Consider the following 15,853-nt stretch of genomic DNA (forward strand, 5'->3'; position numbering starts at 1 on the left):
TTTTTCAAAGCAGTGTACAGAGATTTAACCATATCATTCCTGTTCATGTAACGGGAGGTAGAGTACCTAAATCTCAGGCCTTGTCCGCACTTAAAAGCTTTGCTGGTATAGCTCTACAAGCAAACCCTCCAAGTATAGATGCAGTTAGACGGGCAAAAAGATCCTTTGTATACCAGTTCCCCAAGAGAAATAAGCTATACTGGCACAAGGATGTTATTTTGCTGGTATAATGGGGTCTACACTAGAGCTTTTGTCAGTATAATTTATATTGCCCCCTCCACCCCAAAAAAATCACAATATAGCTATGCCAGAAAAATTCTTTTTCACTCTGAAAATTACCCCAAGGTTCTGACTTAACACCACGAAAGAAACTGGATTCACATGGCACCACACTCCATTCCATCTAATTTAACTCACCCAATCCTAAGTATGGCAAGGACTATGGTCCCCCACCTGGGATCCTCAGGAACACTAGCCAAGGCCAATGTCTCATGAGCGATGAGGTGGATGAGATACAATACTTAGGCTCCACAGAGGAGCAAGCTATGGAGCAGCCACCTTACACGCCTGAATTCCCCATCCAGTAGTTTTAACGTTCCGGATTTTTGTTTTGGGTGGCTTTTTTTTTTTTTTTTTTTAAAGCACTTATGAACCTCATAAGAGACATTTGCATGGAGAAAGCTGGGAAGTTAGATGCTGCAGTTCTCTCCGCTATTGGCTTCTCTGGCAGTTCCCAACCCACTGCTCTCTAAAACGTAAGCAGGAGGCTTCAATAGAAATAGCGTGTAGTAGTGCCATGCAGCATGAAAATGCCGTCAGCTGATCTGAGATGCTCTATCAGCTTCCCATGGCAAACAGACAGTCTCTCAGCTTCCTCATTATGGGCTGAATTCTGTTGTGACATGCGCTACCATGCACTCTGAGTACAATGTGGCTGTACAGCACAGAATATGGCCCTATGATCTGATCTTCACTTAACATTCTCACACTTCCAACCAACAATGCTATGAGCCCCTCTCTGCACACATCTTTATTCAACCCTCTCCTCTTGACTCCTCTATCAGCTCCCTTTGTGCCCATCTCCAAAGCCTGCTAGCCTGGGAGTTGGGGGGCGGGGGGGAACCCTTCGGTATTTAAACTCCTGATGAAATCAACAAGAGCTTGTGATTGAAAATCAAAACTTCTCACTGGAGACTCTTAATAGGAATAATGAAAAAGAGATAAAATCATAAGATGCATGCTTGGTAATTAATTTTTTACATATAAACATTCTGTCTGAAACCACTTTGCATTTATACCAAGATACCATGAACATTTTCTTCCAAAAATGTTATAACGTGGACAAGCATTTTACCCTATTTTGCCTATTTGACAGATGGGAACACCGAGGCAAGGAATGTATCCAGTGTCACACAGTGAATCAGCCACAGACCCAGGAATAGAACCTTAGGAGGTTCACATTGACCAACAAGACCAGCTTGCTCCAAATATCTCCTGGGCATATGTCCAAATTAGTCACTGCCAATAAAAGGTCATTTTTAAATCTTAATGAAAGTTGGGGGGAGGGGAGAAATAGCAGTATATTTTACTGGTTTTGATATCCCATAATAAAGATGGCTTAAATATTTTTTGAGAAAATAGAAGTTTAAAATTGTACCAAAACAATTTAAGACTATCCACAGTTGCAAGCCAATTACTTGAGACATCCAAAATATACCCCTTGAAAAATACGGTTTATAAAAGAATCACAGAGCTTCAGAAAAAAACAATATTACCTCCTGTGAAAGGGGCATTGAACCTAATGAAATAGCTCATCCTCTCCTCACACACACACACACACACGCTTTCCAGGAAGAGAGGCCCATCCTCATAATCCTGCTGGCTCATAGGGTGGTAATTAAGTTGAACAGTGGATGCATTAGTTATACTTGCCAGAAGAATTATTTGCTTCCTCTTTCAAGCAAAAATAAATTCAGCTTTTAAAAAAAAATGAATGAATGGCTTGAAAAGAAAAATCTTTAAAATGAACTTTGCTTGCTGGGAAATTTGCACCTAATTGATCCATCTATAATACTTAAACTAGTCAGGAGCAAAACTAATCCAGGCAAAAACCGAAAGAGACAAGAGTGAAAGAGATCAAGCAAATGAGTGGCCTATCAGTTCACAGCAGCAGATGAAGTCTTGGTTCTCCCTATAACCTATCTCCCTTTGCATCTTTAGATTAGGTAGCCACAGAATATATTAAACAAAAGTGACAAAATGTGCCAAGAAATTAAACAAATTCTGCATCTATAAGACATAATGTCCTGAATTTTAACTACTCTTCTGCTCGCTACATACAGTACGGTAGGAAACAAAAAGGTGTTTTGGGCCAGGAAACACCTTAGGCTTTGGACCATTTATTTTATACTCAAGGTATTAAATACGGAGTTTATCTCACACGTGTCCCTTGCACAGTGCAAATTTTCTGCTGCTCTTAAGCAGTCTAGCCTGTTTAGCAAATTAAAAATCTCCATTAAGGGATTATTTGTATGAGAAACAAAGAGGGGGCCCCCAGTATTTGTGCCTGACTGATGGGGTGAATAGACAATTTAGGAAAACAACCTGCCTAAAATGAGGGACATTTAAAAATCTTGTATTGCAACTGCTGTTCCTGTTGTCAAGGATATGAATCTTCAGAGAGTTCCTGAAGGTGAAGACAATTCTGCTCTTGGTGTCAACTCCATCCTCATTTATTGTCTCATTTCCTTTGCTCTCCAACCCTCGCTCCTAAAAAACGCTTTGAGTTTCTCCCCCTCTCTCATCCTCACACCCTCTTCCCTGCTACTGCTTACTACTTGGGCTAATCTGCCTCTTGTCCTCCAGACAACCTCCAGCTATCAATCATCCTGCAAAGCGCACTTTTCCTTCCAGCAGGATAGATGGAACTGTAAAACTTCAAGACTATTCAAACAGTTCTGTCCCTGTCTGAAAGAGGTTGTTCAGCACTGGGTATGCCCTGCTGCCTGTTAATATGATTGAATATCATGATAAATTTCAGAGTAGCAGCCGTGTTAGTCTGTATTTGCAAAAAGAAAAGGAGTACTAGTACTTGGTTAGTCTCTAAGGTGCCACTAGTACTCCTTATCATGATAAAGTTATTCAGTTCTGCATTTGTGCCCAGGTTTTTCCCCACTAACGTTTTATTTGCAGCCAAAACTTAACATTTGAAGTGCTGCAGCATATCGAGTACACCTGAATGGTAACAGCAAAAACACACAGTTAAGGGAAAACTAAAGAGTTTGAAATATTTTCCACATTTGTAAAATACCTGGCTGCTCCAGTCCAGTTAAAAAAGTGGGTTTCTTTTTCATGGAGAAATCCCCACCAATCCAATCTTTGGCCCACATTTAAGTGTGATAAGAAAGGAGGTGCAAATTAGTCCTGCTTAGACACACATACACTCATTCTACCAACCTATAAGGGAAGCTCAGGCCTTGCCTACATCAAGAAAGTAGATACTAAGCTACATCAGTATAAGCTCCACGTGGAGGAGTTTGCGCCAGTGTAACTACATTGGTGCAGTTACATCAGTGTCCATGTTCTTAATGTAGATATGACCACACTTGGTGCGTCTTCCTGCCCCCGGTAAATCAAGCTAAGTTGGGGATTACTTTATATTACATTTTCTTTCTGCTCCTTACAGTGTAAGTTACAACCATTCAGACTGCCTTACACTGGCACCTGTAGAGTAAGGTGGGTGGGAGTCAAAGAGAGGGAAAAGTGTATCTAACTCACAGCCCCCTTTCACATCACCTCTGAATTTGGCCCTTTATCTACTGAAATTCACTTCCTGCCTATTAATTAAGAGCTTGCTGAATTGCTGATGCCCCTCTAGTAAACAGGCAAGGGATTATCTAAGAACAATGTATTTAGCGATAGTATCCAGCCTCCAAGGAGAGAAAGCATGTCCTCTAGATACCATTCCCATTGCCATTAGAACAATGAGCCAGTATTGAGGTCTCTGAAAACAAGCTACCCAGCTGTTTTTATATGTTCTGTGGCAATAGAGCAAAGTGTGCACAGAATATTGCATTAGGCTGCATACTGATAGCAACTAGCTGATTATTTCTGCTCTTTAATACCTGATATGACATGATGTGACATGACGGGTCATTCCCTAGTAATTTTCCTTCTTTCTAATTGGGTCTCTAATGAGAAGCGAAATTTTAAATGTACCATATTCCCTTGCATATACGCAAACTCCCTAATTTTGGTTTGTAAAAACTCACAAAATGAATGCCTGGCATAGGAACTGGCCATGCTACTCTCTGTGCAGCCAATCCCACATCCCTTGGTAAAAGAAAAGAAGCAGAGTTGCAGAAGAACCTGTTGAGCAGGATAGGAGGTAAGGGAAAAACAAGTGGCTTCTGAAACAGCTTCTTCATGTAAAACCCTACCCCACACCTCATTGCCAAAAAAACCCCTGAAAATTATGGCAAAAATGTCTCAGTCCATATAGATGACTGAACGGGAAGTTGTTACAGTATGTTTCATTAGGTTTACCTTTTACTGTACCTTTCTCTGCAGCAAAACATTCCAGTAATATGAACAATATTTTGCATACTCCCTTTTCCTCGGCTGAACAATTGCTTGCTTTCTTTTTTTTTTTTTTGCTCTCTAAACAGCATTACTACACGGTATATTAGTATCTTATTTGACTCCGCCCTATTTAGGAGTTTTTCACTCCAAGAGTCTCTCGGAGACACAACAGTCTAAAGAGAACATGTGCATAAAGAATGTAACATAAGAATGGCCATTCTGGGTCAGACCAATGGTCAATCCAGCCCAGTATGCTGTCTTCCGACAGTGACCAGTGCCGGATGCTTCAGAGGGAACAGAACAAGGCAATTTATTGAATAATCATCCCTGTCACCAAATCCCTCCTTCTGGCAGTCGGAAGTTTAGGGTCACCCAGAGCATGGTGTTGTGTCCCTGACCATCTTGACAAATGGTCATTGATGGACCTATCCGCCACGAACCTTATCTAATTCTTTCTTTTGAACCCAGTTATATTTTTGGCCTTCACAATATCCCATGGCAATGAGTTCCACAGGTTGACTATGTGTTGTGTGAAGAAATACTGCCTTATGTTGTATTAAACCTGCTGCCAATTAATTCCATTGGGTGACCCCTGGTTCATGTGCTACGTCAAGGGGGCAAAGAACACTACCCTATTCGCTTTCTCTACACCATTTATGATTTTATAGACCTCTGTCATATCCCCCCTTAGTTGTCTCTTTTCCAAGCCGAACAGACCCAGTTTTTTTCATCTCGTCTCCTATGGAAACTGTTCCATACCCTTTATCATATTTGTTCTCTTCTCTGTATTTTTTTTCCAATTCCAATATACCTTTTTTGAGACAGGGCGATCAGAATTGCACTCAACATTCTTATGGGCCTGATCCAAAGCCCACTGAACTCAAAGGAAAGCCTTCCATTGACGTTGGTGCATTTTGAACCAGGTCCTATGGGCCGAACTGACTGACCCCAAACCTGGGCAAATTGTTTTGTTCTTCCTAGAAAAGAAGCCAGAGACAGACACTGCTACAAGAAAAGGGTACTCGCCTCCCCTCCCAGCCCCCAGACTTCAGCTGGATCATCTTAGCAAGCACTGAATGGAAACAGCAGTCTCCAACAATTTATAGGTAGTTTAACATGTTTCATATCACTTGAAATGCTCACTTTTCACCTTCAAAATCACAGCCTAGAGCTTCCTGAAAATAACAAACAATTATGTAGTGGTATGTTTGGGAGATGTGTGCTCAGCTAACATAAGTAGATATGTATCAGAGGGGTAGTCATGTTAGTCTGGATCTGTAAAAATGGCAAAGAGTCCTGTGGCACCTTATAGACTAACAGACGTATTGGAGCATTAGCTTTCGTGGGTGAATACACTAATGCATGTGACAAAGTGGGGATTCACCCACGAAAGCTAATGCTCCAATACGTCTGTTAGTCTATAAGGTGCCACAGGACTCTTTGCCATAAGTAGATATAATTGACTTCATTGATCAGACAGCATAATCTTTTCAATGGCAGCATTTTATAATGAGACATGCTAAGATTATGAGGTAACAAGAGAAAAAAGTTAGATCTGCAGATAAACATGGCAAAATGTTTAAATAGATGCCAAGACTGTAAAGAAAACACTCGAAGACTGAACTGCAGAATATGGTACTCAATTACAGACAGGGAAATGGATAACAGCAGCAAAGGAATTCTAAGAGAATGCTGCAAGAACACACTTTTCCATTTTAACGATGGCTTTAGGAATAAATTATGCGCTGACAGTTGCATGCAAACTCCCAGTGCTATAAATTTATGCCATATTATCAATCAGCTACACGGGCAAAGACAAGTTTCTGAGCATCCATTCTGCGTTATTGGACATGCCAATGAAGGATGGAAGAGTGCAAACATCCTATAGACCTGTGTTAGGTTTCTGTTTGCTTCAGCTGTAGTTTGTCAGAGAGCTGGCATTCATTTTTCTTCCGCCTTCAAGTTCACACGTCACTGTGTACAGCTGACTGTAGTAAGTACCATAGTCCCTAATATAACGATCCACTGAACAATAGCTAACTATAATAAACTGAATAGCAGCAAAGAGTTCCAAAACTAGAAGACCAGCCAAAACAACAAGCATGATCTCACTGCATCAGTCCACTTAATGGGAATAGTTCCACCCTTGGTATCTTGAAAGGCAACACTAAATTATATATCCTGCTTACATATATTTTGCAGAAAAAAACAATGGTTGCCAGCCAAGACTTTATTGATCATTTATACAGACAAGGCTAGCGGGGAAAAAATAAAAAAAACCTTTCTACTTCATTGGCCCCTTCATTGTCTGGGATAAAGCAGCTCATCTCTAGTAAGCTAGCAGCTAAACAGAGTGATTAAATGAGTCTCCTGCAGAGAAGAATTTATTGGCTTTCTGGATTTCTCTTCTAGAAATAGATCATAAAAAAACCAGGTGTTCACAGCTTATGGTACAACACGGTCTAGAAGTGTGATTTAAATTATGTATTTTAATACTATAAACATTTTTACAACACACGCACAGAATTTCTAAATTATGTTGCTTTTCTTCCAATGAGACAAAAAAGAAGTCATTTGCCCTCTCCGAAGAGGCTTGGAAAGTTTCATCCTGGTAGCTCTACATGAGTAAGTTGTTGTACCGATCTGTGGCACAACGGCATTTAGACCAATGGCAGGCATTTTAAATTCTCATTCATTATCTGGAACTCCGCAATCACAAACCCTGGCTGAGAAGCTGGCTGTATGCAAGGCACACAGGACCTGCCACATTTCACACTGCTGACCACATCATCTAACTGTCCTGATTAAATAATATTTCATGCCAAAATTAGGAAACAAGGGTTGGTTCATCTGTGAAACTTGTTCATTCCAACTTCTTTATAAAGCCAGGAATATTCTTTGCTCATCTTGGTCAGAACATACATGCACAAGCACACCCCTAAACCAGCAAGCATATAATACTTGACTATTGGCATAGAGTCATCATGGAAAACAGAGCTTATTAAGGAAAAGGTTTCAAGAGCTTTGCCAAAGGAACCATACGTAATTTGTAAACGATTGCCTTCATTTCCATGACATAAATCCTTCTGCATACGGCAGTAAACAAAGCTTTGCCTAGTTAGCAAGGTTTACCTGCATTTTACTCAAAAACATGTCTAGGTTTCCTTTAAGTAATAATAATTAGGGTGGAAAGATAACTATTTGAGGTACAAAAAGCTGTTGAAAGCATGTTTGACCCCAAAAGCGTACCCCAGACCCAAATCCGCTTCCACTGAAATTAACCGAAGCAAGATCAAATCTCCTGAACCCCACATTCACCTGTCCCATCACAGAAAGGTGTTTTGAATACATCGAACCACTTGCCAAGCCCCATCATGTAGTGGGGGCACACAACCTACACTGACTCAGGACTACCTCTGGGAAGATCTGACCCTTGGCACAGTCACTGTGTGAGCTCTCACAAGACCTTAGAACAGGGGTCGGCAACCTTTCAGAAGTGGTGTGCTGAGTCTTCATTTATTCACTTTAATTTAAGGTTTCACATGCCAGTAATACATTTTAACATTTTTTAGAAGGTCTCTCTCTCTCTAAGTCTATATATTATATAACTAAACTATTGTCGTATGTAAAGTAAACAAGGTTTTCAAAATGTTTAAGAAGCTTCATTTAAAATTAAATTAAAATGCTGATCTTATGCCACCGGCCCGCTCAGCCCGCTGCCAGCCTGGGGTCCCGTTCACCTAGGGCGGCAGCAGGCTGAGCGGGGCCTGCGGCCGGGACCCCAGCTGGCAAGGGGCCAGCAGCCAGAACCTCAGACCGGCAGCGGGCTGAGCAGGGCTGGCCCCCAGGACCCCAGAGCAGCAGTGGGCTGAGTGGCTCAGCCCGCTGCCGGTCTGAGATTCCGTCCGGCAGCTCCTGCCAGTCAGGGGCCTGGCTGCCAGCCCCGCTCAGCCCACTGCCAGTCTGGGATCCTGGCCCTGCCCACATAGAGTGGGTACCTACCTTCTCCCTGGTTCTAGCCCATTCTCTTCCTCTCTCTCTGCACTGAGCTGAGGGTGGGAGTGCACTGAGCACAGGGCTGGGGGTGAAGGAGCAGGTTGGAGGTTGGGGTGTAGGGTCTGGTCAGTAGCTAGAATGAGGGAGGGGGCTCAGGGTTGGGGCAGGAGGTTTGGGTGTGGAGTGCTTACCTGAGCAGCTCCCATTTTGTGCGAGGGGTGCAGGAACTCCTGTTTGGCATTCAGGGTGGGGGTGGGAATGTGGGGGGGGTGCAAGAGTCAGGGCATGGGGTGTGGGGGGGCTGGGTATGTCTGGGAGTGCAGGAATCAGGGCAGGGGCTGGGGGTGTGTGAGGAGGGTGCAGGAGTCAGGGAAGAGGGCTGGGAGCATGTGAGGGGGGTGCAGGAGTCAGGGCATGGGATGTGGGGGGGCTGGGTATGTGTGTGGGGTTCTGGAGTCAGGGCTGGGCTCGTGGGGGGTTGCACCTTCCCCACCTCTTCTCTGCCTCCTCCCCAGAGCAGCGAGCAGGGTGCGGCTCCGCTTCTCCCCCTCCCTCGCAATGGCCATCAGCTGATCGGCAGCAGGGAGGGAGAGGAGGAGGGGCAGGAACCCAGCACGCTGGGGGAAGAGGTGGGGGAGAGGGGAGCTTGCCTGCCCTGCAGCAGTAACTGGCAGGACCAAGCTTCTTCACCCCTGCCCCCACGGGGGCAGGGCGGAGAAGAGCGGGCCAGGGCGGGCAGGATTTTGAATGGCACGCTGCTGCCTGCCAGGGTCCCAGCTTGCCGGTGTCCTGGCTGCCGGCTCCGCTCAGCCCGCTGCCTGGGTTCGGCAGCAGGTTGAGCGGGGCCAGCACCTGGGACCCGGTAGGCAGCAGCGTGCCATTAAAAATCAGCTCTCATGCCGTCTTTGGCACACGTGCCATAGGTTGCCGACCCCTGCTTTAGAATATCTTTATGACCAAGTGCAGTGGAGTTTATGGAACATTTCATGGTAATTCTCCCAAGCAAATGTCTGTGGTAACTGTGCAATGACTGTGTGACATCAAAAGCAGAGAAGCCTGTATCTTAAGAGGTATTATTGTATTTGGGGCCTGGTGAATGGCTCCTTTAAAAAGTTCCACTCACAGAACCTTTGCAGGGAAAAGTTCTGGTGCTGATGACCTGGGCCACAGGGGGTTGACTTCTGTATCATTCAGCAGAATATGTACTCAAGATAACAGATCTGCTACCAACCCATGCTGTCAAATCCATTTTCTGCATTTCAGGACAAGATATTGACAGAGCATGCCCTTGTCCCTGACGCTCCACATTAAGTGCATCAATTGACACACTGCTGAATATGCTGTTCTGTTTCTGATAATACTGGGTTTGATCTACATACTATATAATATTCTGGGCACCCACCCTCACAAAATGTGCCAGGAACATTTAGCAGACAAGGCACAAACTACGCTCACCCACCCAGATCGTAATTGTCCAAAGAAGTTGCTCTCTGCAAAAGAGGGGACAAGCCGAATTTTGCAAAGCGGTGTAGCACTGGCTTTCATCTAACTTTAACTATTACTAGACCAATGGATGTACACAAGGGGATAGGCACTGATATTTCCTGACAACATGAGATACTGGTTTCTTTTGAGACAGCCCTTCCAAAAGGCAAAGGCAAGTGCCCCACAAGAGAGCTCCCAGTTGGTGATCTCTCAGCACTTCTAGGACAATGGGAAGGGCATGAGGAAATTGGGGAAGGCATCATTAGGGAATGGCTGAGCCACACAGAAGAACAAAAGCAAAGGAAAGTGGAGGATGGGCAGCCTACCTCAAACCTATGCAGACACATACCCAGGATGTCTTCACTGCAGAGTTAGGTGGGGCTCTTTCCAGTAGTTTCTTCCTAAAGCCCTCTCTTGTCCCTACATAAAACCCTTTGACCTGAGTGACGTGATGCTTCCAATCAGGCTAGCTGAGGGGCGGGGGAAGGAAGCATTACAAACCAGAGGCCGCTTTCACTCGGGCTGGTAACCCACCCAGTTTCCAATGAGGACTTCAGGCTAAATCGCTTGAGAGTTGATAGTCCTCCAATGCATTCCCACAATTCTTCCTTCCACGCACCCCCTGTGCCCAGAGGACAGACAGATTCTCCCACAAGTCACTGAGAAAGAACAGAGCAGCTCAGGGGGCTACAGCACAAGGAGCTATGGGACATCCCAGTGACACACAATGGGGAGTGCAGCACCAGTGAGCACATGGTGATTAGGATATGACTTTGCAGTGTGGCTGCTCACACCAGGGCTATTCCAACCCCAGAAACGATCACCCGAGTTAACTGCAAGGCAGACATACCCCTAGGGAGGTCTAATACATGTCTGGTGAAGTACTGCAATGCATTTATCACAAATAATACATCAATTCCCCTTCTCAACAACGGCAACCAATCCAAATACAATCACCCTGCATCTCAGAAACCCGGCCGTTAGTCACTGCTGTGCAAAACATAGAATTATCAAGTCAGAAGAGATGGGGAGAACGCTAAAGCACCATGAGCTGTCTCTTGCCAGGAGTTATAAGTCAGTGGAAAGGTTGATACTTTTCCTGGCTAAGAGCATGTCATTGTTCCAAGGAAATCTGGTAATCTTTTTATATTTTTCCAAAATGGAATTTAAGGTTACTCCCTGGCAAAGGCAGCCAGACACATACAGTTGAAATTGCAGCTGCTCATGCTCAGCTATAGAAAAAGCTCATTAAATGTCTAAACCACTATTACAGTTGATAATTTTTCTGATAATATTTGGAACTCATTTTTTTCTTTTTAAACCACCACACTTTTAATGCCCCTTGAAGTCAGTCCTCTCATTAATTTATGATGTTTGTGCAACTTAGCAAATCAGACGAGTGAAACCACAGTACAAATGTCACCTTTATCCACTGCTGTGGAATGTACGTATTGGGTGAAAATTACATCTGATGGACAAAAGCAAGAAATATGAGGCTAATTTTTCTTGCAAACTATTTCTATCCCTAGTTAAAAAATATCCAGGGCCATATCCTGTCACACACAGCGTATTTACTCAGACAAAACTCAAGGGGAGTCTGGCTAGAGTTGCCTTGAGAAAGCACTACAAGATTTGGCCTCTTCTCATTTATTTCCACTGTTGAAGATTAAGAATCACTCTCACTTTGGATTATGTTGCTCAGTTATACACCATGTCCTAAAAGCCTCATCACAGTTAAAAGGGAAATTAAGTATTTATGTAATATTGCAGCACCCTGTGAGGTGCAGAGTGCCCTCAACTTCCATTCATGTCAACCGGAGTGAGGGCATTTGGCACTAGGGCTGGCCAAAACCAAGAATTTAATTCAGCAAAAACGGAAAATGTGTTTTCATTCTGAGAGAGAGAAAGAGACAGATACCCACCCACCTGATTAGGACATTCACCTGGGGTGTGGAAATCCCAGGTGCAAATCCCTACTCTGTGCAATTCATTCAAGGCAAGTGCCCTACCCACAAAGCTATATAGTCAGGCTCTCTCAATTCCATCTCGGACTTGAGAATTATTCCCCCAAAAAGTTATGCTGAAACCAATATGTTTCTGCAAAAAGATCTGGTTTCAACAAATCAGCATTTTCCAGTGAAATGACATTTAGCTGAAGGATTCCTAACCAGCACTACCTGGCACGTCTCAGTATCACGCCCTTAAAAATTAATTGAAACAAAGCTTTAATGCTACACAGTCATGAAGCCAAATGTACTCTTTCAGTTTATTACAAAGGTTATATTCAACAGGTGACACTAGAAACAGGAGCTATTCCCTCCTTTTTTCAAATTCAAAGTTACTCAAGGACAACAGACAGTATTTTCACTAACTCCTAAACTACTCCGGTGACTCAGACACTACTTAATCTCAAATGAGTGCATTGACTCGATTACCTGCATCTCTCTTTCTTATAAATGATGCTCATTCTAAAAGTGGGTTTTGGTAAATATGCAGTTTTGCTATTTTATTGTAAGCACAGTTTTGACTGGGAAAGACTTTTTTTCTACTGGGGAAAGCTTTCCAAGAAATTATGCATAAACTTATTTTCCAGGATTTATTTTTCAGAATTACATCTTTCTAATTTTGTTACTTTCACTCCCACACAGCCCTTTATGTCCTGGCATGGGAACACACAGTGGCACAGTTATTCAAAAAAATTCAATCTCATGTGCATGAGGCTAATATACTGGAAGAAGAAAATGGGATTACAGAGAGGAGGACAAAATTTTTTATCCTGAAGAACCCTTCGTTGCTTGTGATGATGCATAAGTTGGAAATAACTCATCTTGACTCTCAGTTCCCAGGTTGAATGGTCAGTGCTGTCGGCTTTATAACATTACTTGTAAACTAAGCGTGTTTGATCTCAAAGTTATTGAGACACACAAAATGATTTTACAGCTTCCCTTCTCATAACAGACCTGTACTAAGTTGCCGGCTTTTTTGCCTGGTTTGATGGTTCATTCACCGTAAATGTGTGAGAGGAATGATCTTCAGACACAGGCACTTATATATGCACTTTTCTAATTATATGGCTGCAGTCAATCAGGATCTGGTCTATATTAAGCATCAAAACCTTTTTAAAGTTTGAAAGCAGAATATTTTCATGAAGTTAATACAACAGACATTTAAAAACAAGCCTTCCACAGGGCTGTGCCCAGACCATAGCCTTGGGCATTGCATTTGCTGATTGGCTGATGTACATAACACCATGCAGTGCTCCATGAGCTGTATTTGCCACTTGCGGGTTTTCTGGGTGGAATATATTGGTATTACTTTTCTTTAAAACCCTAAATGGTTTGGCTATTGGAAAAGCCAACTCCCTCTCCCCATGCCAGGCTACAGAACTTGTGATCAGCAAAGATGCTGGAGCTGAAGCCTACTTGGTATCAGAGAGAAGGTGGATGTCAGCAGGGCATTCTCTATAAGGGCCACTGGCTGTATTTTGCTTCTTACCTTGGGATGCTAAAACTTGGATTTGTTAGCATTCCAGGCTTGCAGAATTCCTTTTCTCTAGGGAATTTGGGAAGAGGTAGAGAAGAAGGGGTTGTCATTATTTGCTTTTGGTGGGGGTGCTTTTTATGAATGTATTTTTGGTGTTTTTCTGGAAGCCCAGCTCCTGGAGTCCTATGATTATATGAAAATCTGAGTTTGCTGCCTTTTTTAAGTAAGTTAGCTTCCACTCCCCATGTTTCAGAGAAAAACTTGGAAATATGAAATGAGTATTAAAGGCTCAAATACCAAAACATGAAAAAAAAACAATTTTTTTTTTAATTTCATGATTTTGGGGTGCATGATTCACCATTGTTTCATGTGTGGGGTTGGCAATACCGTGTTTGTTTAGAGGACTTATTAGTGACCACTTTTACATGGGAGAGCTGTTCACTATGTGATTTTGGTGATCAACAGGCAAATCAAGCAAGAGTGCCCAGATCGTAAGACGGGCCCACCTTTGGGGATATTCATAAATCATAAACAAATAAAAATAGAGATATAGATAGAATAAGTATTTTTGGAGGGGCGAGGTAGAATTTTAAAATAAATGCCCACAAATTCCTGAGCATCTTTATATTTAATCATATTCCTGTTTAATAATATAAGTGCCATATAAGACATGTGGTGATACAGGAATCATCCCTCAATTTGCTGAATATACGTCAGCCTGTTATTTCTCAACATTGAGGCTCGATCTGCACTTTGAAGGCTTTGCCGGTACAACTGTGCTGGTATCATTTACCAGCCAAGCGGTCGTAGCATGGACATAGCTTATACCAGCTTTTGCCAGCATAGCTTATTCCACCATCCCCAAATGAAATAAGCTATACTGGCAGAAGCGTGGTTTTGCTGGTATAATCTAACTTTTGCCAATACAGCTCTGTTGGTGACAAATCAGAGCTCATCACACCTCTGACACAGCCATGTTGGCAAGTTTGTTACCCGACTTTTAGATGTCAGGTAGGTATCTGACATCCAAACACACTGTCACTACTACGGCATGCTGTTGATTACATAAGCATTTTATTCTGCCAAGAAAACGGAACATTCCAATTTCACAAACAAGGGAGGGGTGGGTGGTGTCTTATTTTACAGCCACAGTATTTTCATGAGAGTGTGTCTGAGTGCTGACACCCCTTGAAAGACCACAGGTCATTTCTGCTGGATGAAAGCAGTGCTCATTGCACTGCTTGTAGCCCCCATGTGGTCTGCTGTGCAGATGTCCCGGCTTACCCATGAAGCAAAGAAAGCAATAAGAGTAAAGCAGCCAAAAGGAAATTAAAATGATCTCGAGGAACAAGGGCAATCTATTTCAAATCATTTCCCATAAAACAATTATCACATAAATGAAATATTTCCTTAATAAAAGCGTTTGCAAGGACACATTAAACTTTAAGATATATGATCACATTACTTTTATATGAGTGACAAAGATCTAGATACATGCACTGCCATCCTTCCTGAAAAAGACACCTCAGGGTAAGTTAGGCCCTAAATATGGGGGGGCGGGGGGGCATTGTTTTTAAATAAGAGTTTCAAAAACATACACTGGAGCACTTTTAATGGGAAGTGTCCTTTAAATGAAATGAGTAAACGACTGGTACATTTCTTAAAGGCCAAGGCTCACCGAGTCCAAGTGATTCGGTGAGAATTTCAGCTTCCAAAATGTGAAAACACAACAAGTGCACCCTCAGGAACCAGAAGCAGAACAAAAAAGAGCCCAAAGCTATTATTAATTAAAAGGAGCCCTCATGGTTTTTTAAGCCAAGGTCATGACTTTTTTCAGACTTACCTCACGATTATGACAGGTTTCAGAGTAACAGCCGTGTTAGTCTGTATTCGCAAAAAGAAAAGGAGGACTTGTGGCACCTTAGAGACTAACCAATTTATTTGAGCATAAGCTTTCGTGAGCTACAGCTCACTTCATCGGATGCATACTGTGGAAAGTTTCATGGTTAGTCTCTAAGGTGCCACAAGTACTCCTTTTCTTCTCACGATTATGAAACTTTTGGGGTCAGCAGTACTGCAAACAATGCAACTTGGCATGAGAACCAAGTGAGAGTAAAAGCAGCTAGATCAGCCAAGTCTAGTGGCACCATTCCCACTGCAAAAAGGTAAACACACCCCAGAAAGGATTATAAGTAGCTTCAGTGTTTAAAGTTCTGTCAGTTTCTCTGAGCTGAAGGCAGGTGTTTTTTTCCTTATTGTGTGATTTGCATCACAGTGTCCCCTTGAGACAGAGATAACAGGACACTGA

General features: G+C 42.8%; 1 protein-coding gene across 6 annotated transcripts in view; it reads right to left on the minus strand.

Moving 5' to 3' along the window:
• The window catches only part of ARHGAP32 (Rho GTPase activating protein 32), a 393,773-nt gene that overhangs the window by 138,783 nt on the left and 239,137 nt on the right, over positions 1-15,853 (minus strand). The gene's annotated exons all lie outside the window — the stretch shown is intronic.

The sequence above is a fragment of the Natator depressus genome, chromosome 22 (assembly GCF_965152275.1).
Source record: "Natator depressus isolate rNatDep1 chromosome 22, rNatDep2.hap1, whole genome shotgun sequence".
Lineage (NCBI taxonomy): Eukaryota > Metazoa > Chordata > Testudines > Cheloniidae > Natator > Natator depressus.